General features: G+C 34.7%; 1 protein-coding gene across 2 annotated transcripts in view; it reads right to left on the bottom strand.

Annotated features, from left to right (window-relative positions):
* Window positions 1-26,746, bottom strand: part of LOC101898652 (adenylate cyclase type 9) — a 306,555-nt gene that overhangs the window by 46,517 nt on the left and 233,292 nt on the right. Inside the window, exon 1 of one of the 2 annotated variants that reach the window (XM_059122005.1) lies at window positions 21,777-22,893. The exons of the other annotated variant lie outside the window; for it this stretch is intronic. The gene's annotated coding sequence lies outside the window, so the exon portion shown is untranslated. Of the gene's footprint in view, window positions 1-21,776; window positions 22,894-26,746 lie in introns of those variants that run through there. 2 annotated transcript variants of the gene reach the window in all.

Consider the following 26,746-nt stretch of genomic DNA (forward strand, 5'->3'; position numbering starts at 1 on the left):
CACCACCATCAACAACGACATCAAACCTCATCATTATATCCTAGCTGCTACTCCATTTTCATTGGTTATTATATTGCTACACACATACACATGTGTTTGGAAATTCGATTCCACTACCAAGCGCACAATATTTATTGTTCTAAGTTGCCTCGGGAATATAAGACCCTCCAAACACACACACTCGCTCACAATGAAGTCAAAAAGAGACCAACCATTAGCATCGAGGAAAGCCCTTTACTAACAACTAGACCCACTGTCGATGACAATCAAGTCAAATGAGAACAAAAACAAAAGCTTATGGGGCAATGACAATCAAGTCAACAATCAATTGTTAGTATACAGTGGAACCTCTGGCAGGGACAACATTCTCGGGAATGATACTCCCAATATTTTCGAACATTTCTAATTTGCGCCACATATCCTTTTGTTGATTTCCTCTATTAAATGGACGTTTTTGATCTTCTGCCCTAATTTTTTAGAGGTTTTACTGTAGTTTTTTCCCTGCCAGCTTCAAACATTGAATATTCCAAGACGAAAAAGGAAAAAAAAGTTCATTCAAATTGTTTCCATAAATTGTTTGCTTTGGACTATGAACTGGGTCAATGTGAGATAAATATGGCAACTTATAGTGCGAGGGCATTACAACAAATGTTCACATTTGACTTTCAAATAAGAGTTTTCCTAATAAGAGGGATAAATTACCATTATAAAGAGCATGAATTGAGCTCTTTGATATGGAAAATAAAATCGTGGAAATGCCCATAGGACGGCGGTTTCGCCTGATTTTCGAGGTTTCTGCCAGAACTTCCAAACAAATCAGTTGCGATTGAGCATTTTGAGTAGACCTGCGAAAACTCGAGAAAAGAGTAAAACTCTCTAAAGGACTATCGGAAGTGGATTTTTAACGGTTTTTTTAAGGCACATGGATTTTACAATAAATATTTTTTCTACGGCCCATAAAGTAAACTGATGTGTATTTTTTTTTTAATTTCAAGAATATTTTTAAGGTCAAATGACTCAAGAAATGTGAATTTTTTAAAAAAAATATTTTTCCACAACCCATGAAGCAAACAAACATAGATTTTTTAAAGGATATCTTTCCCACAGTCTTTGAAGACAACAAACGTGGATTTTACGCATTTAATTTTTAGGTCCATATTATTTCAACGTCTCCAGATGTAAACCCTAAAAATCAGAGATCTGTCCTTTCATCAAATACCAAATTATGTCCAAAACAATCTACATCTCTCCATCCTAGACATCAACAGTAATCCGGAATTAGTAGCACTCAGTACTTTGGTACCAGATACCAACAAGGACGGCAATATCAAATTTCAGGATTCCAGTCATGTCCCTTCACCCAATATCCAATTTAGTACAATTTGATACTTTGATACTATACTGATTTGATACTAGTACAAAATTTCGAAAATCATTTCAATATCTTAACCACAGACACCAAGAGTGAGATCTACAGGGTGAGATGAAAAAACTGCAACCAACTTCAGACTGCTGTCATTTCAAAGCCACTAGTCCGACAGCTGTTTACAAGTGTACAAAAGCATTTTGGTGATAATTCTCCAGAAAAAAAAGTTATTCGTGATGGAATTCAAGCGTAATAGTTTGATTTATTTATATTTGGCTGGAAAGCCACAAGTGGCTATCGTTAGAGCACTCCAGCATTTAAATGTGAATAAATCATTTGTGTCTCGTACCATCGCTCGTTACCGAGATACTGGTAGCGTAGCCCGACGTCAAGAAATTGGTTCGAAAAGTAAAGAAGCGACTTGATCGAAACCCATGTCGCAGTGGCCGAAAAATGGCTCGTGAGCTGAACATATCACAATATCCCATTCTGCAAATATTGAAAAATGCGGTCGGCGTAAAGCCATTGAAATTCCAAAAAGTGCAAGAACTTACACCGCAACAGAAAGTAAATAGACTCAAAAGAGCTAGAGTTGCTTCTCTTGGCCAAAAGTGGTGAACTGCCGAATTTGATTTTCTCCGCTCCGATGAGAAAACATTCGCTGTCCAGCAGTTTGTAAACAAACAAAATGATCGTGTTTACTTGCCAAAGAGGTCAGCAGAAAATGTGCACCTTCGGTTGGCCACCAGAACTCAAGTGCCGACCATGGTGATGGTGTGGGCCGCCATAACAGCCGATAGTCGCTCACCGCTGGTATTAATCGACCATGGCATCAGAATAAATGCCGAATATTATCGCAAAAATATTCTGGAGGGTGTATTAAAGCCTTGGGCACGCAAACATCTTGGCCGCAGACGTTGGACATTCCAATAGGACTCAGCACAATCGCACTCAGCACGCGCCACCCAAGAATAGTTACAAAATGAGGTTCCTCGCTTTATTTCCAGCGCACAATGGCCACCAAAATCTTCGGATACCAATCCGCTGGACTTTTGTGTCTGGAGTATTTTGAAAAGTAAGGTTGACACTAAAAAATACCAAAGTGTCGATCACCTCAAGCAAGAGCTTCGTCGGGAATGGTCCAAAATAGCGCAGAGCAACATTCGGACAGCGTGTGACGGTTTCATTGGCCGTTTGAAGGTCATAATTCGTGCCAAAGGTGACCAATTCGAACAAATCTAAACTTATTCTAAAATTTGATGCTATCCCACATTTTTTTCTTTCATTCAAAAAAAAAAAAAGTGAAAAAAAAAAAAATGTAACAACTATGGCTTTTTTTTGCAGTTTTTTATCTTTCAAATATCAAATTTCAGAATTTCAGCTCTATTTATTCACCTAACACCCAATTTAGTACCACTTAGTACTTTTCGAACAATTATGGTACACTTCTCCAAAATTACCGCCATATCTTAACCACAGACACCAACAGTGAAATCTATATCAAATTTCTGCTCTTTAATTTCCCTCATTACCAAATTTAGTACCGTTTAGTACAATTTTAGTACGCATATCCAAATGCACATCAATATCTTATCCACAGTGACATCTATATCAAATTTTAGGATTTCAGCTCTATTTATTCACCCAATACCAAATTAAGTACCATATAGTACTATTCGTACAATTAAACCACACATTTCCAAAACCACCTCGATATCTCAATTTCAGATACTAACAGAGACCTAAATATCAAATTTGAGATTTCCAGCCCTTTTCTCCCACCAAATACCAACTTAGATACCATTTAATGCTTTTCGTACAAATATAGGACGCATTTCCAAAACCACCTCCATATCTCAAAACAGTCACCATGAGTAATCTAAATATGAAATTTCAGAATGTTATCTCTATTAGTACTTTTCGTACAATTTTAGTACACATTTCCGAAACCAACTCCAAATCTCAGAGACCTTAATATCAAAGTTTAAACTTTTTTCTATATCCCTTTACTCAATAAAAAAATATTGCACTATTAAGTACTTTTCGTACACTATTAAGTACTTTTCGTACAGTTATAGTACACATACCCGAAACCATATCCATGTGTCAAAATTTCAAGCACCATCTGTTCACCCAATACTAAATTGTACTAAATTTATTACCATTTAGTACACATAAGTACGAATTTTCAATGTTTCCCATATAGCCCCCTCCTAGACTCCCACAGTAATCTCAATTCCAAATTTCAGCATACCATCCCGATAGGTTTGCCCAAAATCAAATTATTACAAAGTTTGTACATTTTAGCAAAATTCTAAATTCTATTCTATTTCCCAATTTTAGGATCCCAACTCTATCGGTTTCAAATTGTACCAAATTTGGTACATTTTAGTTCATATAAGTACAAATTTCCAAAAAATACATCCATATCCAAATTCTACACTTCGACAGTAATCTTGTTTTCAAATTTTAAAATTCCGACTCTCTCGGTTCTCTCAAAATTTAAATTGCAGCAAATAAAGTAGTCAAAACTAACTACGTATCCCAATCCTGCAATCCGATGGTAAACTTTTTTCCAAATTGTCTCTATCGCTTCACCCACATCGAAATTGTACCATATTTAGTACCATTTAGCTGTTTAGTACCATTTAAGAACTTTTTATAAACTTTAAGTTCGAATTTCCATAGACCCTATGCTACATCTATCCTGTACTCGATCAGTGACTCTCATTTCAAATTTCAGAATTTTTCCTCATTCCGTTTTTCCAATATAAAGTATTCAATTTCTAGGACATTTTAGTAATTTTCGTACTTTGTATTTCCAAAAGCCTAAGATTGTAGCTTCAGCTGTTTCGTCTGGGTGTTGATGCTGAAACAGACATTTATATTTTTTTATATTTAAATGAACGAACATTGGCTGAGGGTCAAAATCTGTGGGCGAAACTGACGGATTCTTTTTCACATGTTTAAGGGTAATTTGTTTTTTTATAGGGTAATTTTTTTGAGTACGATCAGACCACAAAAATTTTGCGTTGAGCAAAGTTTTGTCCAAGTTTGCTCTAGAGTTTTCGTTCTCAACTGCCAGCCAGCCAGACATGCGGACAATATGATTCTTAAAGGAAATAATAATTTTTCAAACATTGGTTTAATGCATTTTTCGAAAAAGTTCACCTTTGTGCACCCATTGTCCAACTAACTACGAAACATTCCGGGACATAAAAACAATGGCTTTTATACCCTCCACTATACTATGGAGGGTATATTAATTTTGTCATTCCGTTTGTAACTCCTCGAAATACTCATGTCAGACCCAACAAAGTATATATATTCTTGATCAGCGTAAAATTCTTCTTTAGCCATGTCCGTCTGTCTGTCTGTCTGTTGTAATCACGCTATCTTTCGAACAAATTGAGATAGAAGCCTAAATTTTTGCTATGTAGGTCCAAGTTATCATATAGCCCCCATATAACGGTACCTCCCGATATTCGGTATTTTGATGATTTTAGCGACATTATTCACCGGAATTGTTTCAAATTTGGCATTTGAAGTTCGTAATGGATACTACAGCGTAAGACAGAAAATTATCTGTGCAGGTCCACGTCTTCTTGTAGCCCCCATATAACGGTACCCCCGATATTCGGTATTTTGATGATTTTAGCGACATTATTTAGCGGAATTGTTCCAAATTTGGTATTTGAAGTTCGTAATAGATACTGCAGCATAAAACAGAAAATGGGTCATGTAGGTCCACGTCTTCATATAGCCCCCGTATACCGTACCCCCCGATATCCGGTATTTTGATGATTTTATCGACACTGTTTACCGGGATTGTTTAAAATTTCTCATATGAAGTTCATAATGGATACTTCAGCCCATGCCAGAAAATTGTCTGTGCAGCACCACGTCTACGTATAGCCCCCATATAACTGTACCCCCCATATTCGGAATTTTGATGATTTCAGCTACATTATAAACAGATTTTTCTTCAAGTTTCGCATTTTAATATTGCTATAACTTATGACAAAAGTTGCCTATGCATTTTTTTTGGCAATTGCCAAATTTGTATCAAATGGTGGAGGGTATTAAAAGTTCGGCCTGGCCGAACTTACAGCTTTTTTACTTGTTTAGTTTTGGATTGTTCTCAAAATAATGTCACACATGCATGTTTTGTGGGTTTTCCCACAAACTGCAATGCTATTCGCTTAATCAAACATCAGACACCCACTCCCCAAATATCCCCACATGACTATGGATGGATGGATGGCTTCATTTACTGCGCCTAGCAGCTCTGCAATTCATAATTGCACTATGGAATACTTTTTGTAGAGTTTGAAACACTTTTTTGCGTTGCGTTCTGGGCTATAACTGGACTATGGTTAAGTGAGTGCATATGTGTGGGTATGTGTGTGTGAGTGCAGGCACTTCAAACAACACGAGTCACCACTAACCAACCAGTAAAGCATTCAACCGAAAACAATGGCAGAAGGCAACAACAACAAACCATCAAAGCTCTAAAGACTAAAACAAACTACCCGAACGAACAGAGGTAGCAAACATCAGAACAAGGGCAACAGTGGGTTTTGTTGATGAGATTGGCATGGCTATGTGCACCCATACATACATGGAATCATGTGTGTGTGTGTGTTTTTTTGATGGGCTACTACTAACCGTTTTGGCGAACGCGTGTTGTTTGCATTATAGCCAAATGAATAACTTTGCCTTGCCTTGTGTAACAAAACAGCTCCATTTAATGTCCACTAACATTTGGACCGCAGATCCAACAGCGGGCAAAACAATATTGTGTCGTCGTTGGAAAAGTTAGGTCAGAAGACTGTTTTTGTTCGCTTCTATTTTGTTTTGTGTAATATGCATACATGTATGTACAGATGGGTGTGTGTTGGTATGGGTGTGAGTGTTGTTTTGTGTGTGTTTTGCTTGAATTATTTATATACCCTTTGAAGGTATTTCGAAGCTTGTATGCACCAATGAATACATTACAAATTAAACAAAAAAAAAACGAACTACAACAAATGGTACCACTGGCATTGCAAACAATGTAGCTATGTAAAAATAAATAAGTTTTCTGTTTTTATTGTTAACATCATACACGAGTGGAATTTTGACAATAAATTATTAAATTTTGTTCAAATATAACTAACAATAATAATAACACAAGGATTTTTGAAATGCATTTGACATTTGAATATATTTTGCATAAATATATAACAGAAATGTGGTTGAAAAGGCGAATTGGTGGAATTGCTCATATATGGAATTTTTTAGGCGAAAAATCTACCTCAACCCAAGTATGTATCAATTGATACGGCCAAAACGTGGCTCATTGAGATAACGGTTGTAGAGATCCAAAGAGATCTGGGGACTAAATCCATTTCAGGACATTTGGCGTCGATCTAGCGATGCTCGTCAGTCCGTCTGTCTGGCTGGCTGGTCCGCACGATAGCCCTCGAAGGGAATATGCGATTTGGTCCAAACTTCGCACATAGTACTATTATTGTCAAACTTAGATCGAGTTTGGACAGATGGACAATATCGGTCCACTTCTTCTGGTAACTCCCCCACAAAAAGTCGAAATTTTCAAAAAAAAAATATTTTACTACACAGAAAGAAAGATCTGATTTTGCTCCAAATCCTAATATTGCCATCACTGCTACGTGAGGTCCTCTCTATTGGTCCTCTCCACAATATAGGTCAATTCCACAACATCAAGGACCTATCCCACAAAGGGTTACTATTTCGAATAATTATAACTATTATAAAACGAAATTAACATCCAATTCCATTCAGACTCGGCACATCTCAATATTTCTATTAACACATGATTTGTTATAAAGGTGGTAGAGATCGGACCATTCCTTCTGGTACCTTCCCCACAAAGGTTCAACGTTTTGAATAATCAAAACGATTATAAAATCCGAAATAAGCATTAGGTTCTCTTCAAATGACACACATCACAATATTTTTTATTAACCCAAGGTCTGGAGTAAAGATGGGATATATCGGTCCACTACTTCTGGCACCTCCCCCACAAAGGTTCAAAATTTTGAATTTTTCATGAAGCTCATAAAACACGAAATTAATATTAGATTCGATTCCGGCTTGGCACATCTCAATATTTCCATAAACACAAGATCTGTTATAAAGATGATAGAGATCGTACCATTTCTTCTTGTACCGAACGCATAAAGGGTCAATGTTTTGAAAGATCAAAACGATTAAAAATTCCGTAATAAGCAATTAGTTCTCTTAATATTTTACAAATCCCATTATTTCTACTGACACAAGATCTGCTGTGGAGATGGGATATATGGACCAACTCCTTCTGGTACCTCCCTCACACAGGGCCAAATTTTTAAATATCCCTAAAGCTCACATAAAGTAAAATTAGCGTCCAATGATATGCAGACTCGGTACATCTCAATATTTCTATCAACAAAATATTTGCTATAACTATTCCTTTGAACCATTCCTTCTTGTACCTCGCCCACAAAGGGGAAAAGTTTTGAAAAATCAAAACGATTATAAAAACCGAAATAAGCATCCGGTTCTCTTCATATTTAACACATCCAATTATTTCAATTAACACAAGATAATCTGTGAAGATGGGCTATATTGGTCTACTCCTTCTGGTACCTCCCTCACAAGGGGTTAATATTTTTAATATCTATAAAGCTCATAAAACGCAAAATTAACATCCGATTCCATTCAGAATTGGAAAATCTCAATATTTCCAGTAACACAAGATCTGTTATAAAGATGGTAGAGATCGGACCATTTCTTCTGGTACCTCCCGCACAAAGGATCAAAATTTTAAATAACCAAAACGATTATAAAATCCGAAGTAAGCGTTCGGTTCCCTTCATATTTCACACATCCCATTATTTCTACAAACACAAGATCTTCCTTGAAGATTGGATACAGCGGCACACTACTTCTGGTACCTCCTCCACAATGGGTCAAAATTTTGAGTATCCATGAAGCCCATAAAACACGAAATTAACATCCGATTCCATTCAGACTTGGCACATCTCAATATTTTCATCAACACAATATCTGTTATAAAGATGGTAGAAACTGGACCATTTCTTCTGATACCTCCCCCACATAGGGTTCAAGATTTTGAAAAACAAAACGCTTTAAGAAAGTGGAATAAGCATCCAACCCTCTTCAAAATTCACACATATCAACATTTTTGCTAACACAAGATCTGTTGTGAAGATGATGTATATTTGCGAAAATTGTGACCCACAAAGGGTCACAATTTTCAATAATTTTATCTGTCATAACTTGCGAAGCAATTAAGCGATAAAGTTGGATAAAAATGTTCCACTTGCTTATAATTTTGCCCATATCAATATTTTTATCTGTATTAGATGAATTATGAAAATGGAATACTTCCGTCGGCTATATCTGGTACCTCACGCACATTTCAACATTTTTTAAAAATTATCACATATTTCACATAAAGTGAAGGAAGTAGTCGATATAGTCCAAACCTACCTCGTAGCAATATTTTTATAATATTTATTTAGGTCCGATACGAAATTGATAATATTGGCCCAGTCTTTAAGAACCTACTCATTAGAGGGTCAACAATTTGAGTAATCATAACAGAAGTCAAAATATATTTAAATAATCGAACATTGACCGAGGGTATACATCTGTCTGCCAAACCGACTGATGCTTTTTAACCTTTTTATTACAAAATATTTTTATTTTCAAAATGTAGGTTCATTCAAATGTCAAAACTTTCATCTTTTTCTCAACCAAAAATTCGTCTTAAAACTTATGTCAACTTTTGACAACTTATCGTTTATCGTTAAACGTTTTTTTTATCATCTATTTTATCATGTTTTTGTTTATAAATCTAATCAAAGACTAGATAGTCAAAATCAAATAGGTTTTTCTCTTTCTAGAAACAATCTATATCTTAAGATAATATCAACTAGAACAGTGAAACATGGTTATGATGGACATGTATTTTATATTTATTATAAAACAAGGTCGGAAAAATATATCTATGTCTGTAAAAGAGGAAAATGTTTGGATTTTTGTTTGTAATGTATGAATTCGAAAACCGATGCACAGACTTTTCTAAAATTTCCATATCGCCTGAAAGTAACATAGGCTATATAAATTTTTGAAATTCCACCTGGAACTGGAGATATAAAATCAAAATCGGACATACCTTCCAGAAATTTAGATTTTATATGCACATATCTATTGATTGATTATAGATACAGTCTCCAAATTTGAAATGCGTAACAGAATTTATAACAAAAATAAATTTGCCAAATTATGTTGAAATCGGTTCAGATTTGGATATAGCTCCCATATATATTTTCGACCGATTTCGTTTATTTGATGCATCAAACGCGATATGTCTGTCCGATTCCAATGAAATTTGGAGTGTGTGACGGGATTTGATCAGAAAATAAAATTCTCGAATTATATTGAAATCGGTTCAGATTTCGATATAGCTCATTAAAATCAAAAGGCAGCTAGTATTAAAAATAAAACAAATACTTTGTCCTACTTATTTGTCGATTTGAGTTGTCAAATAATAACTACTTAATTCAGGCGACTTGCTTTCTTAATAGATTGATATGTAACTATTTACTATTATCAAAAACTCCTTAATTTTGTGGTGATGGAATTAATACTGGGAATATACACTATCATTGCATTCCACTGTATAGCCCTCGAATGTTAATAAATCTTCCCATCATAACCTATTCACATTTGTTTTGATCTACATTTTAATTTAGATTAATTTGCCACAGACATCCACGGGCATTTGCCATGACCTTGCTGTCAAGTTTAGTTTTCTTTTTTTATCAGAGAATAAAAATTATTTATGTGGTCTTTACTGCATTATTTTTAAAAAAGTGCTTTATCTTGATATTTGACAAATTATATAAAAGGTGGGTGTGGTTGGGGCAAGAGGAACAAGAATAAAGGAATATTGAATTAAAAAAAATATATATTATTTTTTTGGGCAATCAAATTAAATAAAGTATTTATAAACAATAAAATATTGCGATTTTTACAAGTGGGAATTAAAAAAATTTGCCAAAACATGTCACCATCCGTCTTTAGGGTTGTAAAGCGTTTTGAGGCCACTCTTGTACCGATATTTGGGGTTCTCATTCCTACAGACATGTATCCGCTTTTGTCAACGTTTTGACGTAGTTTACAAATTCACTTTAAATGTTATTAAACGTTTTGGAAACTTTTTCAAAACCTTGACCCTATAATGCAAATATCTCTACCCATTTAAATGTTGCACCTTAGAACCATCCTCACTGGCTCTAAGGTTTCAAAAATTTTTCAAAAAATCAGCCACTTATATGAGGTGGACACAAAAATTTGTGAAACCATATTGGAAGAACTACTTATTGGCCAATACAGGGTGAGATGAAAAAACTGGAACCATCTTCAGACTGCTGTCATTTCTAAGCCACTCGTCTGACAGCTGTTAAACTTATTCCAGTGATAGCTCATTATATTGTTTACAAGCGTACAATAGCATTTTGGTGAGAATCTGCCAGAAAAAAAATTATTCGTGATGGAATTCAAGCGTGATAGTGTGATTTCCTTATATTTGGCTGGAAAATCACAAGTGGCTATCGTTAGAGCACTCCAGCATTTAAATGTGAATAAATCTTTTGTGTTTCGTACCCGACGGCAAGGAAGTGGACGGAAGAAAACAGCAGTATCAGGAGAAATGGTTCGAAAAGTAAGGAAGTGACTCGATCGAAATCCGCATCGCAGTTGCTCGTGGGCTGAACGTATTGCATTATTCCAATCGGAAAATCGGACCAGTGGCTTAAAATTGACAGCAGTCTGGTGTTGGTTGCAGTTTTTTCGTTTCACCCTGTATACCCTCTCTAGCCATATGGCTAAGGGTATAAAAATATGAAAGTTAGTCGATGCCAATCATCTTTAGTTCTACATATTCAATTGGCAGTTTTCATTCATCGGGTACCTTATTTTTTCATCCATTTTAATTTTTCTAATTTTCCATTGATTTTCTAAAACCTAATCATCCTCTGTACCAATTGCCCGCCACGCCAAACAATTTGTTCCCAGTGGACAACACATGGAGGCCTGACAGTGTAAATTAAATTTCCATTTACCACACTCGACATCGTCGTCATTGTCGCCATCGCCATCGCCATCATCATCATCACCATCATCTAATCTAATAATGCAATTTGTTTTGCTGTGGTTTGTCCATTTCACTGTCATCAGAGCGTGGTATGTGAGACGAGTTGTGCCAAATGTTACATTCATATTTAATTAGATTTTGAAATGGAGTAAAGCCATTATAGCGAAACGCATTAAAAGTTGTTAAATTTGATTTTTGAAAATCGTTCTCTTTGCTGGTGTTTAGTTACAAATGTCTGATAAATATCCTGAACAAATTAAATTTTATTTTCATACTAAAGTGAGAATTCACTGTTGATATTATTTTAATAAAAAAAATTTTTTTTTTGAAAATTATAGACGCCAATAATTTTTTGTTAGAACTTTATTTCCTGGAGATGCTATCTGGCGAATTGCCAGCAATAGTAATTATCAACGCCTCATTGAGAAAGCTCATCGTGAGAGCATTAATTATATTTTTTCTATTAATTAAATTTTTGTATTTTTTTCATATGAAATTGTATATTTTTGTAGCCAATGGAGTTTTTGGTTGCAACAACAAAATTGTTGTTAGTTTTGAAATAGTCATGTCATTGTTGCTTGCAATTTCTATTAATTACAGTGCCAATGTTGTCAGTTCTGGTGTTAGTCCCACCCAACATTACAAAATGACCCCGCCTGCTTTACTGGCAGTTAATATTTTTAGGAACAAGGCAATAGCAAAAATCAATGACAAACCTTTTTTAAACAAACTTCCATATTTGCTTTTTCATATCCTCAGCCATATGGCTACAGAGGGTATATATCATTTGATACGGTCAAAACGTGCCTAGTCGAAATACCGCTCTTTTTGGCTTCTTTGGATCGAATCCGTTTCAGAACATTTTGAGTGGATCTGGTGATGTCCGTCCGTCCGTCTGTCTGGTTGGTGCGCACGATAACTCTCGAAGGGAGTATTCGATTTGGTCCAAACTTGGTACATCGTAATATTTTTGTCAAACTTAAATCGAGTTCGGAGATGGGCAATATTGGTCCACTCCTTCTGGTACCTCCCCCACAAATTGCCGTAATTTTCAAAAAAAAAAATATTTTTAGCACAGAAAGAGAAACAATAATCCGATTTTGCTCCAACTTTGCAAATCTTAATATTTGCGTCAGTGCTAGGTCAAGTGTGAAAGGGAATAATATCGGACCACTCGTTCTGGTAGCTCCCCCACAAGGGGTCAAAATTTTAAATAATTACAACTCTCATAAAATTTGATGTAAGAGTCGGATTGTTTTCAAATTTCACACATCCCAATATTTATATTAACCCAAGGTCTGGTGTTATGATGGATTATATCGGTCCATTCCTTCTGATACCTCGAAACTTTTAAAAAAAATATTTTTTTTTTTGCACAGAAAGAGAATCGATAATCCGATTTTATTCCAACTTTGCAAATCCTGACATTTACGTCAGTTGTAGGTTCAGGTGCAAAAATGAAAAATATCAGCCCACTCCATCAAGTACCTCCCCCACAAGAGGTCGAAATTTTGAATATCAATTAAGCTCTTAAAACACTAAATTAACATCCGATTCCATTCAGACTTGGCACATCTCAATATTTTCATTAACACAAGATCTTTTTTAAGGATGGTAGAGATCGGTCCACTCCTTGTGGTACCTCCCACGCAAAGGACTTAAAACGAGCAAAGAATCCGAAATAAACATCAGGTTCTCTTCCTATTACACACGTCCCATTATTTCTACTAACTCAAGATCTGGCGTGAAGATGGGGTATATCGGTCTACTGCTTCTGGTACCTCCCCCACAAAGGGTCAACATTATGAGTATCAATGAAGCTCAAAAAACGCAAAATTATCATCCGATTCCATTCAGACTTAGTCTTCTCAATGTTTCCATCAACACAAGTCATGTTATAAATATGGTAGAGATCGGACCATTATTTCTGGTACCTCTCCACAAAGGATTCAAGTTTTTTAAAAACAAAACGCTCAAGGAATTCGAAAGAAGCATCCAAATGCATCCATCCATCTCCTCAAATTTCCCACATACAGACATTATTTCTAACACAAGATCTGTTGTGAAGATGATATACATCTGCCAACTTATAAATGTCATAACTTGCGAAACAAGTCGGCGATTCTTTACAACTTGCTTCATCTTAATATTTGTCTTAACCAGTATTCTGATATGAATATGTAATTTGTCGGAATTTATGATTTCGCATAAAAATGGATACGAATTTTGCACATACCAATATATTTTATCTGTATTAGATGAAGTATGAAAATGGAATACTTCGATCCGCTATATCTGTTACCTGAGGCATATTTCCATTATCCGAAAATTTGCACATATCTCATATAAAGTACAAGAAGTAGTCGATATAGTCCAAATCTGTCACGTTCATAACTCAAGGCTGGGGGTATACATCTGTCGGCAAAGCCGACTGATACTATTTTACTTGTTGTATAACTTATTGAATTCGGTATGACATATCATCGCCTGGAGAATTACGTATACAGCTGAAGCTACAAACCTAAAATTTTGCACGGGGGTGAGACAGAATACTGAATTTTGGAACGAGAGTCACTGATGGAGTGCAGGGGAGATGTACGAAAGGTTTTTTGGAAATTCGAACTTAAAAGTAACGAAAATTTCTAAAATGGTACTAAACTTCTAAAATGAACGGATGCAGCTGGAATTTTTAAGTTTTTTATTGGGGTCCCTGCTGGTGGTTGGTTTGTGATATAAAGGTCCTTTTTGGAAATGTTAACTACAAGTACACGAAAAGTATTAAATAGTACTATCATTTGGTAATGGGTGAAAATGGAAGATAGAGGTTGAAATCTGAAATTTGATATTAGGGTCGTACATGTGTAGCTTTGACATATGGAGGTTTTGAAAATATGTACTATAATTGTACGAAATGTACTGAATGGTACTATTTTTGATATTAGGTGAAGCGATTGAGATAAAATTCTGAAATTCGGTTTTAGATTTCTGATGGTATGATTGTTTGAGATTTGACGGTAGTTGCGAAAAGTACAAAAAGGTATTGGGTGAAAGGATAAAGCTGAAAACTGGAAATTTGATATATATGTCATTGTTGTTGTCTGCGGTATGAAGATATGAAGGTGGTTTCGAAAATTTGCACTTTAATTGTTCGAAAAGTACCAAGTAGTACTAAATACAGTACTGGGTGAAGGAATAGAGCTGGAACCGTAAAATTTGATTTTGAGGTGGAAGTTAGTATCTGGGGCTGAGATATGGAACAGTTTTGCAAATGAAAATTAAATTTTGTACGAAAAGTACTATGTTCTACTGAATTGGGTGTTTGGTGAAGGGATAGAGCTGTTTGTGTCTTTGGTTAGAATAAGGAGGTGGTTTTAGAAATGTGTGCTAAAATTGTACGAAAAAATCCTGAATGATAGTTTATTTAGTTCGATTTGTCATTGGGTGAATAAATAGTGCTTGACATAAAAAATCCGGTATTTAGGTCGTCGTTCATGTATATCTTGGACATATAATTGTACGAAAAGTACTGAATGGTACTATATTTGGCATTAGGTGAAATGATAGAGATAACATTCTGAAATACGATATTTAGATTACTGATGGTATTTGTGTTTAAGATTTGGCGTTGGTTGGAAAATGCTTCCACGAAAAGTACTAAATGGTACTAAATTCCGTATCGGGTAAAGGGATAGGGCTGGACTCTTTAAATCGATATTGAATGAATGTTTACAAAATGAGGTTCCTCGCTTCATTTCCAGCACACAATGGTCACCAAAATCGGGTAAAGGGATAGGGCTGGACTCTTCAAATTGATATTGAATGAATGGTTACAAAATGAGGTTCGTCGCTTCATTTCCAGCACACAATGGTCACCAAAATCTCGGGATACCAATCCGTTGGACTATTGTGTTTGGAGTATTTTGGAAAGCAAGGTTGGCACTAAAAAATACCAAAGGGTCGATAACCTCAAGCAAGCGCTTCACCGGAAATGGGCCAAAATACCGCAGAGCAACAATCGGGTAGCGTGTGATGGTTTAATTGGCCGTTTGAAGGCCATAATTCGTGCCAAAGGTGACCAATTCGAACAAATCTAAACGTATTCCAAAATTTCATGCTATTTCCGATATTTTTGGCTTTCATTTAATAATATTTATATCATATTTATTTAACTTGTTCCATTTATTATTTTTTAAATTTAATTTAAAAAGAATCCAAAAATTTGGATTGTATACAAGTACCCCTACCATCGAGGGGCAGGAGGTATTTTCAATGTTTTTTTTTTTTTTAAATTATTGACTGATGACAAAAGTTTGTTTAAATTTTTACCCTTTTTATACATAAATATTTTTTTTTTGAAAAAGGGTTCCTTTACTGTCCGAAAAATCGAACAGAGGGGTGAAATGATTTAAAAGGATATATTTGAAAAGACTTTTGTAAAAGGAAAACTGTTCATAAATTGAAAAACGTTGGCATGTCTTCTGTATGAGAGGACCCGGACCCTTCTATAGAAAAAAAAACCTTAGGCTGTTCTCCTATAGAAAGAATGCATTTCACACAATTGTTGAAGTGTATATTTATTAAGTCATGTAGTTGAAGAAATATTGGATTTTCTCTCAACATTTTTCCTTTAAAAACAAATGTTTAAAGTAATTTCAATATTTACTGAAATATAATTACAATTTAGCTTAGCTCTAAAACCATTCATTATTTAAATCATTTGCATTTAAGGTTAAATCCTGACCTCATTATTCACATGGTGTTAAGCCTATTTGGCGTAAACTAACATTAAATCTGTATTAACCTGGCAATTAGTGTTACTGAAACAAATTACAAGTTATCGAATGTTTTAATGTTTGTTTGCTGTTTGGTGAACATTCAAATATTGGATTCGTATTTCGTGTAATTACTCGTAAAGAGGGAAACACACACAACCATTAGTAGCAAGCAAGCGATTTTGTTTATGACACAAAAACGTACACACACAAAACTTTCTATGTAAATGAGTTCGTTCTCTCCCTCTCTCACTCTCTCTCTCTCTATCATCATTGCTCCAATTAAATATGAACAACGCAATAAAGCCACAACAGTTGTTGTTGTTGGCATGGTAAATTCAAATTCATTTTGTCCTCTTCCTGTCGCGCCTTTTTTTTTTTGTTGGTTATTAACCAACTTCCAAATGCAGTTTGTCCCTGGCGAAATGAGACACAAATGAGAGTGGCGCAATAGCGATCAACCAAACCAACCAAAAACAATATTGTTTTAATACACAGGTGTCCTTCATTGGTGGTAGGATTTATTTTTGGCCACATTGTTAGGCATTATTACTGTTGCGCTGTGGTAGTGGTTTGACGGTGGCATTATTAGAAAACATGTGCCTAACAACATACTGCGGTTGTAATTCTAATCCGGAAGTGGAAACGGAAATGAGAGGATTTAAATAGGTTGATGGCAGTAACTTCAAACAAGTAGGTTAGAATTAGAATATTATAAATTTATTATGAATTACCAAAGAGCCGGGATTTTTACAAAAAGGAAAATTCATGGGCACTTCAATATGATGGAAGATTTTAGATCTCAATTATAAAACAATTAGAATACGTCGTTGCTTTAATATACAAGAAATAAATTCTAATGTTTTCTTAGGGGAGGAAAAAATAATTTAATTTTTCTGTTTTCTATAAATATTCTTATGACTTTAATACTGATAGTATGGTTGAAAAATAATTTTGGGGTAATCCTTTTGATATTACTAACAAGATAAAAAGTACCAGTCGGTTTTGTAGACATATTTTGATTTAATTATTCAATAATGATATCGAAGGATTGGGCCAATATTTTCTATTTCGCATTGGACCTAAGTCTGATATAAATATTGCGACGTGTCAGATTTGGACTATATCGAATTCTTCCATATTTTTTTTCTTTTTTTTGAAAAATGTTTATCTGTAATGAAGGAGGTAGAATAAAGAGTGGATGTATCAAAACGGATAATGCTGATAAAAATATTGAGATGTACAATAATTACTTATTTCCAGTTTTGTGGTATTAATTTTTTATATTTTGTGGGGAGCTAACAGCGGGTGTGGACCTACACATTCCATATTTACATTACATCCATGGCATATAGAAAGAATGGGTCGATGAGTTCAATATTCACACTAGATTTGCCTTGAGCGAAGTTATAAAATAATTATTTTAAATTCTAAGACACTTGACGTATTTCAAATTTTTTACCCCTTGTGGGGTAGGTATCAAAAGAAGAGCGTCGATATTCATATCAGATCTCGAGTTTAGTCAAACATTGAGATATATTTATTTTAAAGAGATTCGCTGACTTGTCTCGCAAGTTATAATTAACCGAAATGTTGACCCTTTTATGGGAGAGTCTAACAGGATATCTTTGAGGCGACAATCCGACCTTAAGCGTAATTTTTTAAGAATATTTTTAGACAGACCACCTGAATCTTAGACGTGGCTATTTTACAAATATTATTAGAAAAGTGAATATTTTAAAAGCAGGCATGCGACCTTTAAGTTTAGATTTTAGCAATTTGTCTTCTTAAACTTTGGGTTTTTGAGCATCCTCTTGAGCTTCAATCTGTGATTTTTAGGAATATCTTTAGGGCAACCATCCGGATCTTAGATGGGATTCGTAAGAATATAAAGCAATATATAGAGCAACAAATCCGGTCTGAAATGTGGAATTTTTAAACATATTTATAGAGCGAAAATTCAATTAATAACTTGGATTGTGAAATAATACTTTAAAGGGATTGATTTCCGATTTTTATTAAAATATTTTTAGGATGTCCATCGGGTCTCTGAAATCACATTTTTAAGTGCATTTTTAGCGCTAAAACGACTCAAACGACTTTTAGTAATATCTTAGACGACCAAACAGACTTTAAGCATGAAGCTTAAAAGGAAAATTTTAGAGCGATCTTCTGGGCCTTAGACGTGTATTCTATAAGACTATTTTAAAAACAATTTTTTTTTTAATTTTTTTTTTTTAAATTGTTTTGTTGATTTTTTTAATATTTGGAAACGTAGATTTTTGAAGAATATCGATTTTTAATAACATTTTTATAGCCTGTTCACAGAACTTTTGATTAAGGCAGACAAGCAATTGCTAACCAGACAATTAAGTGTTTTTTTTCAGTTCATTTACTTTTTTCGTCTGGGAGTAAAAGCTCATTTCACCTCTTTCCCTAAATTTGTTTATGTTTCCAAAAAGAAAATTTGTACATTCTTTTAAAAATGATTGCGTCCGTTGGTTTTGGAGGTACCGTGTCGGTGCCCGGACATAATCCCCATACAAAAATAATTAATTTTAGAAATATTTGATTCACGTAGGTGGTGTGGGACATACTCAGAGGAGAAAATCTCGAGCTCTGGTCAAAGCCCGTCTACTTACAAAAATGATGAAATTTAGATGCAGGACATACCTAGAGGAGAGAATTTCAATGTTTTCTCACACCCAGTCGTTTTGGGCGTACCCATTATTATAAGGACTATGTCCGCAACTTTCTTGGGATTGTGACCGAACCCCGCATAATGAATGGGGATTATGTTCAAGAAAAAAAAAAAAACGGCCATAAACCCCAGAAAGTAGCGGGCATAACCCCCATAATAATGGGTATGTCCAAAGACTTTCTCTTCTGGTTAGGAGATGTCTCAAACCTCGAAATATTGGTTCTAGACCCACGATTTTACATATTTATCTTCCTATCTCGCCGAGCGTGTCCGTCTGTCCATTTAATAATCACGCTACAGGTCACCATTATGACTCAAACCTCATGAAATTTTGTGTTGAGTATGGGATAGAGTTAGAATAGAAATATTTAGGGCTTGAAATGGACCAACAAGAGATTTTTCTGATTTTGTAGTCTCTCAGCTCATAATTATATACCAATTGGCGCATAAAATGCGGATTTTTTTAGCAAATTTTCAAATTAACCACGAAAGCCTTTAATAAACGTAGAAAAAATATGTTTCTTGCGTTCGAATTGTTGAAAAATCCATATTTTAAATGTTGTTTATTTGTTTTTAAATGTTTAATAAAAACAAAATATTATTTAATATTTTAAAAGCAATTTAAAACCGGATGGTTGGTTAAATCATTATATATATATAAAAATTATTTGTAAACATTTTTAATTGACCACTGTGTTTGAAAATTAATTTCCACGATTTGGAAGCGTTGTTCTGAAGTTAACCTATTCATAATGATTTTTATAGCCTCAGCCATATAGCTACAGAGGGTATATACACTTTGATACCGTCAAAACGTGCCTAGTCGAAATAATGGTTTTAGACCCTAGGTCTCTTTGGACCAAATCCGTTTCACAACATTTGTAGTCGATCTAGCGATGTCCGTCCGTCTGTCTGTCTAGCTGGTGCGCACGATGACTCTCGAAAGGAGTATCCGATTTGGTCCAAACTGGGAACATCATAATATTTTTTGTCAAACTTAGATCGAGTTCGGAGATGGGCAATATCGGCCCACTCCTTCTGGTCGACCACAAAAGGTCGAATTATCAAAAAAATATATTTTTTGCACAGAAAGAGAAAGGGTCATCCCATTTTGCTCCAACTTTGCAAAAACCTAATATTTTCATCAGTGCTAGGTCTGGTGCATGGTATCCGATTTGGTCCAAACTGGGTACATCGTTATATTTTTGCCAAACTTAGATCGAGTTCGGAGATGGACAATATAGGTCCACTCTATCAGGTACCTCCCCCAAAAAGGCTCAAAATTTTGAATAATTACATTATAAAATGTGATGTAAGAGTCCGATTGACTTCAAATTTCACACATCCCAATAATTTTATTAACGCAAGGTCAGGTGTTAAGATGGAATATATCGGTACTCTCCTTCTGGTACAAGGTCGAAATTTTCAAAAAAAAAAAAAAAACAAAACCGATTGTCTTAAAATTTCACACATCCCAATATTTGTACAAACTTAAAATCTGGTGTTAAGTTGGAATATATCGGTCCACTCCTTCAAAATTTTGAATATTTATGAAGCTCATAAGAAGTGAAATTAACATTCGATTCTATTCCGATGGTATACTTCAAGAAGCATCCAACTTTCTTCAAATTTCACACATACAAATGGAATGCTTCGATCGATTACATCTGCGTGAAACATTTTAACATTTTCTAATAATTATCATATATTTCATATTAAGTGATGAAAGTCTCCAATATAGTCCAAACCTGGCACGTCGCAATATCTATATCATATTTATTTATGTCCGATACGAAGTGGACAATATTGGCCCATTCCTTTGGAACCTACTCCATAGAGGGCCAGCAATTTGAACAATCATAATAGAAGTGAAAATATATTTAAATAATCGAACATTGCCTGAAGGTATGCATCTGGCAGTAAAACCGACATTTTAACTTGTTTAATTTTATTTGCAACGGCTATTCTGACCCTAAATAAGGATTTCAATTTTTTTCAAAGCGACTATCCCGACCTTGTATGTGGATATTTGGAAAAATAAATTTAGGATGATTATTTTGTTCTTCAAGGTCAATTTGCGATAAGTTGTTCAGATATGACATTAACGCCTTAAGTATCGATTGATTTTCCTTTACATCAGGTGTAGCTTCCGTTGTTGGGCACATAGCGCCGTTCTGTTGAAATCAAATGTGGCCAAAAAATTTCTCTTCAATATGTGTGAAAAAATATTCGTTTAGCATTTCTCGATAACATAACGCCACTCCTTGCTCATTTTCGAAGAAAACTTTTCCAATTAGGCATACGGACCAAAATCCGAGTGGTCGGATATAACTCCCATAATAAAGTGGGAAACGGACATAATTCCCATGGGGAGTATGACCGTTGTCAGAAAGAAAATAAGGCTTATAATTGCCAATATTTTCCTGTTTCTTTTACGAAGACAAACTAAGGAAACCATTAAACAATTGCTTCTAAATAAATAAATGAAAAAATAAAACAGCACTTTACAATTGCAAAATATAAACAAAATATGGAGAAGCTATAAAAGTTTTTAATAAATCAAATGTAAACAAATGTTGTTGCTGTAGCTGCTGTTATTTGAACAAAGAACAAATGAAGGCAACTTCAAAAGAAATAAAAACGAAAATAATAAGCCGGACAATAACATGGATTGGACGAGAGGTGGTCGAGTGGAGTGGAAGTGGGAAGGGGATGGGGTCGTCTAAAAGAACACACATTAACACATACCCATTATGAGCGTAAGACTGGTAGCCGGTTAAAAATAACATTTTATAGCTGCATGGCTGGAGAGTAAATTCGATTAGACAACAACAACAACAACGGTAAACGCCACAATAAATTCGGTGTTTTCGTTGAAGGTTTCTTTGGTCAATTTTTTTTGTTTTTTTTTGGTTTGCGGTTTGTTTGGACTTTGTGTTCGGTTGGGTTCTCTTGTTTCTGGTTGTTATGTTTCTTTTATTTTTGCAATTGTGGCAAAGTTTGTTGAAGGCGTCGGTGGCGGCGGCAGTTAATTGTTTTGTTATGAATGCGTTTAATAAAAAAATAAGCAACAACAATAACAACAACAACAACGAGAACACATGTATTTATACGATGCTAACGTAACGTGATAAACAAAACAAACAAGCACGTGTTTTTATTTCACTTCACTTACAAAAGGAACGGTAATTAGTGTTCTTTTGAGATGACACGCACACACACATATACATATTTACATATACACACATACACATTTCAACACTCGGTGGCAAAACAATTAATTTTCACATGGCATGTCTAAGGACCTTTTTCATAATTTTTGGTGGGGCCAAATTTTATTAATGAGCAGTTGAATTGGCCCGGCCTCCGGGGCTAAAGCACTTCATGTTCGGAAACACTAAGACGCCAGTGTCACGGCATGACATAACGCACGATTTCACTTAACTACATTCGAAACAATGAATAAAATTTGGGTTTTGATTTGCTTCCGTGGTAAAATTTGATTCCTTGAATTCGTTATAATTTTCCCATGTAGTTGACACGCAAATCACAGAGGATCCGAAAATCTCCTAAGGCAAATGAAAATATTCGAATTTTGATTTTCCGTTTAAAGCTCAAAATTTCCGCAAAATCGCCTAACTGTTTCTTTTTCCCCGTTGTTATTTTACCGATGTTACGTTTAGGGCTTAGACGACGCTACTAACTGATTTGAATTTATTTTCTTTTTCAATTTTTTTTGTTTTGCTTTGTGTTTTCCTTACAGTATCGCAGTGCTGGGTTTCGCTGCTCCGGTTTTTTTTCATTTGAAAATTTATTGTTATGAGAATTTTGTTTTTGCTCTGTCCTCTTTTAATTATATCGTTAGCCAGCCAAATGCCGCAGAACTTGTGAGAAACACACTCTGAGTGCGGTGTAAGTTTGAAGGGGTTGGCGTGTGAGGTGTGTGTGTGGTTGATGATATCGTTGTGATTGATTAGTGAGAAAATGTAAAAATAATATTGAAGTTATTAAAATTGAAAAAAAAAAAAACGATAAAATTAATAATGGGAATAAATTGCAGAAAATAAATAAAGAATAAATGTATGAAGGTCACTCTAAAAAATTACGCTGAAGGGAAGGGTGACCACTCCAGGATTTAATTTTATAATCCATGTAATCGAATGTTCGAATTACCAAAGGGGTTTGGAAATTCGAACTCTAAGTGTACAAAAAGTACTACATTACCATTTCGTATCAGCTAAAAACTTGAGCTAAAAACTTGATGTTTTGAATAGGAATCAACTGAGGATTAGTGTTGATGTAAGGAGGTAGTATTGGATAAACGGATGGAACTGGAATCCTGACGAAGTGTATGATTGGTATATGGAGGAAGTTTTCGTACATTTGTACACATGTGTACGAAAAGTATTAAATTTGGTTCGATTTGGGTTAACCGATCGAGCTGGAATACAGAAATAAGATTACTATTGCATCGTAGGACTGAGGAATGTAGGTAGTTTTGAAAATTCGTACTTATGTGTACTTAATGCTACTAAATTTGGTACAATTTTAATTTTGGGTGAATCAGTGGAGTTGAAATCCGGAAATTCGAAAATATTTCTGTTGGACTGTACATAGTTTGTACGAAAAGTTCTGAATGGTACTATATTTGGTATTGAATAAAGGGATAGAGATACAATTTTGAAATTTGATATTTAGATTACTCAGGGTATCTGTGTTTAAGATTAGACGGTGGTTTGGAAATGCGTCCTATATTTTTACTAAGTGGTACTAAATTTGGTATTGGGTGAAGGAAAACATAGAGCTGGAATTCCTAAATTTGATATGGATATGGTCATTGAAGGGGTGATTTTGAATATATGTACTATAATTGTACTGAATGGTACTAAACTTGGTAATGGGGGAAGTAAAGAACTGAAATCCTGAAATTATTAAGGTAACTGCTGAAGTTCCGAAATTTGATATTGAGTCTCGGTTGTTATCTGAAATTGAGATTTGGCGATGGCTTGGGAAATGTGTACTATAATTGTACGATAAGTACTAAATAGTATTAAAATTGGAATTGGGTGAAGGCATAGGGCTGGAATCCTGAAATAACTGTTGGTGTCTGTGGTTGAGATAAGGAAAGTATGAAAAGTGAAAAATGCCACAATATGTTAGGTTGGGTGTTGGAATAGGTATGTAATTCTGAAATTAAGGTTATTGTTGGAGAGAAGAGATTTTGGACGTGTTAAGTATGTCTGCACGAAATGTATGGTAATAAATTTGGAATTGGGTAATATAATTTCATATGGAGGCGACTGTTGGTATACAGTTTTGAGAGAAGAAGGTAGTATAACTGTTGGTATAATTGCTCGAATAGCACTGAAAACACTCGGACTCTTCTTTCGCATTTTATAAGCGTTGTGATTACTCCAAATTTTGATCTTTTGTGGAAGAGGTACTTGATGGAGTGAACCTGTATATTTCATTCTCACAGAAGATCTTGCATTTTGTCCTATTCCCCCGTTGTGGGGGTGGCATCAGAAGGAGTGGTCGGATATATTCTATTCTTGTGTTAATAAAAATATTGGTGTGTGTGAAATTTGAAGGGAATCAGATGCTTCGTTCGCTTAATGAGCCTCATGGCTTCTCAAAACTTTGACCCGTTAGGGGTGGTACCAGGAGCAGTGGTTCGTTTCATCTGTTCTTCATTCCAGCTCTTGTGTGGATGGAAATATTGAGATATGCGAAATTTGAAGAAAATTGAATTCTTCTTTCTATTAGAGGGATTTGCCAGATATTGGCCTTTTTCACACCTGACCTGGCACTGGTAAAAATATTAGGCTTGTAAGGTTTGAACAAAAATCGATAATGATTTCTTGTTTTATAAGCTAAACAGTTTTCTGAAAGGTACGAGAGTTAGCAGAAGCAGAGGACCGATATTGCCTACCTAGGAGCTCGATCTAAGTTTGATAATCATTTTTTCAAATCAGATACTCTCTTCGAAAGACAGATGGACGGAAACCTCTAGGTCCACTCTAAATGCCGTAAAACGGATTTGGTCCCAAGAGACCTACGGTCTAAAACTGTTAATTCGATGAGGCACGTTTTGGCCCTATCAAATGATATACAGGATGTATATGCAGTCATATGGCTGACGGTATAAAAATTGACATTTAAAGTTTGAATGGTAATTTTTAAAATATTCTTAAAGAATCCGCGTTAAAGGGTGGAATTGTATAAATATATAAGATATTCTGAAAAAAACAACACGGTTAAGAGACGTTTACGGGACGGGTTTTATAAAAACTCTATATATATTTTCAAGATCCGAGTTGCCACTCTAGAAATATTAAAAGAAAATACACGCTTAAAGCCCGGATGGTCACTCTAAAATATTTTTAAAAAAATTAAGTTTAAGATCCGGATTGTCACTCTAACAATATTCTTAAAAATTTTCTTAAAAATTCAATTTTGGTCACTCAGAAAATATTCTCAAAACTTTAAAAATATTCTCAAAAATTTATGGATGGTCACCCTAAAAATATTTTAAAAAAACCCTGGGAGGGTCGTTCTAAAAAAATATTCAAAAAATCCACATTTTTGAGGTAGCTACTCTAAAAATATTCTAAGGAATTGAGAAATATTCTTAAAAAAATCCCATTCAAAAATGCCAGTTTGTTGCATGGATGTCCATCACAAAAATGTTCTTAAGAAGGTCATTGCGGTCGTTCCAAAATTATTCTTGTAAAATTTCCTTCTTAAAAATACCTTCAGAAAATACAGGCTCATGACACTTTTGGTGCTCTAAAAATATTCTTAAAAAAATCCAAGTTTAACGTTCACTTTAAAAAAATCCAAGGCCCGGATTGTCAGTCTCAAAATATTCTTAAAAATCCACAGATGGTCACTCTAAAAATATTCTTTAAAATCCACAATGCTCTTACTAAAAATATTCTCAAAAATCCGGAAATGGTCACTCAAAATTTTTTTCTTAAAAAATTCACGGATGGTCACTTTAAAAATATTCTTAAAAACCAGAAAATTTTCTTGAAAAATATGTGAAAAAAAATTCTCATTTTAGTGCCGAGTGGCCACTATAAAAATTAAATCCAAAAATATTTTTAATAAAATCCACAAAAATCCCAGCTTAGTGCCTGAATGTCCTTCTTAATGGTATAGATACAATCTTTTCTCAAACATCAAAAATTTTATTTAGCTGTAGCGTAGTATCAAGTCGTTGTTGGCCTCTCAAAATCTCAAACATCAACATTTTCATATACTCATGAAAAAAATATCTCACAGGTGAGAGTATGTGTTTGTAGAAGCGTGCCAGTCTCCACAAAAAGAAATGTCTCTGTATTTGCGTCACATGAACGGAGAAGTTTTTTAATTCTCACCTTTTTTTGCAAAAAAAAAAAAAAACTTTTTCAAAAAACACACAACAGCAATGCCTTTGTGTTTTTTTATTTTCCTTACGTTATTTTTTTGTTTATCTGCGATACCGGTAATTATTTTATTATTATTTTCTTTGCTCGGTATCGTGTTAGTGTTGCTGTTGTTGGCGTTGCTGTATGGTTGAATCTTTTTGTTTGTTGCTGTTGTAGGTGGTGGTGTTTCATTGGGATTTTGGGTTTGTTTATTATTTCCAAGATAAGCTGTAATAATGAGAACAAAGTGACGTTTATGATAATACCTCGGAGACCTCACCTAGCTGCGCGCCAGGGACAGCAGAG

This window comes from Musca domestica, unplaced genomic scaffold (genome assembly GCF_030504385.1).
Source record: "Musca domestica strain aabys unplaced genomic scaffold, Musca_domestica.polishedcontigs.V.1.1 2, whole genome shotgun sequence".
In the NCBI taxonomy this organism is placed as follows: domain Eukaryota; kingdom Metazoa; phylum Arthropoda; class Insecta; order Diptera; family Muscidae; genus Musca; species Musca domestica.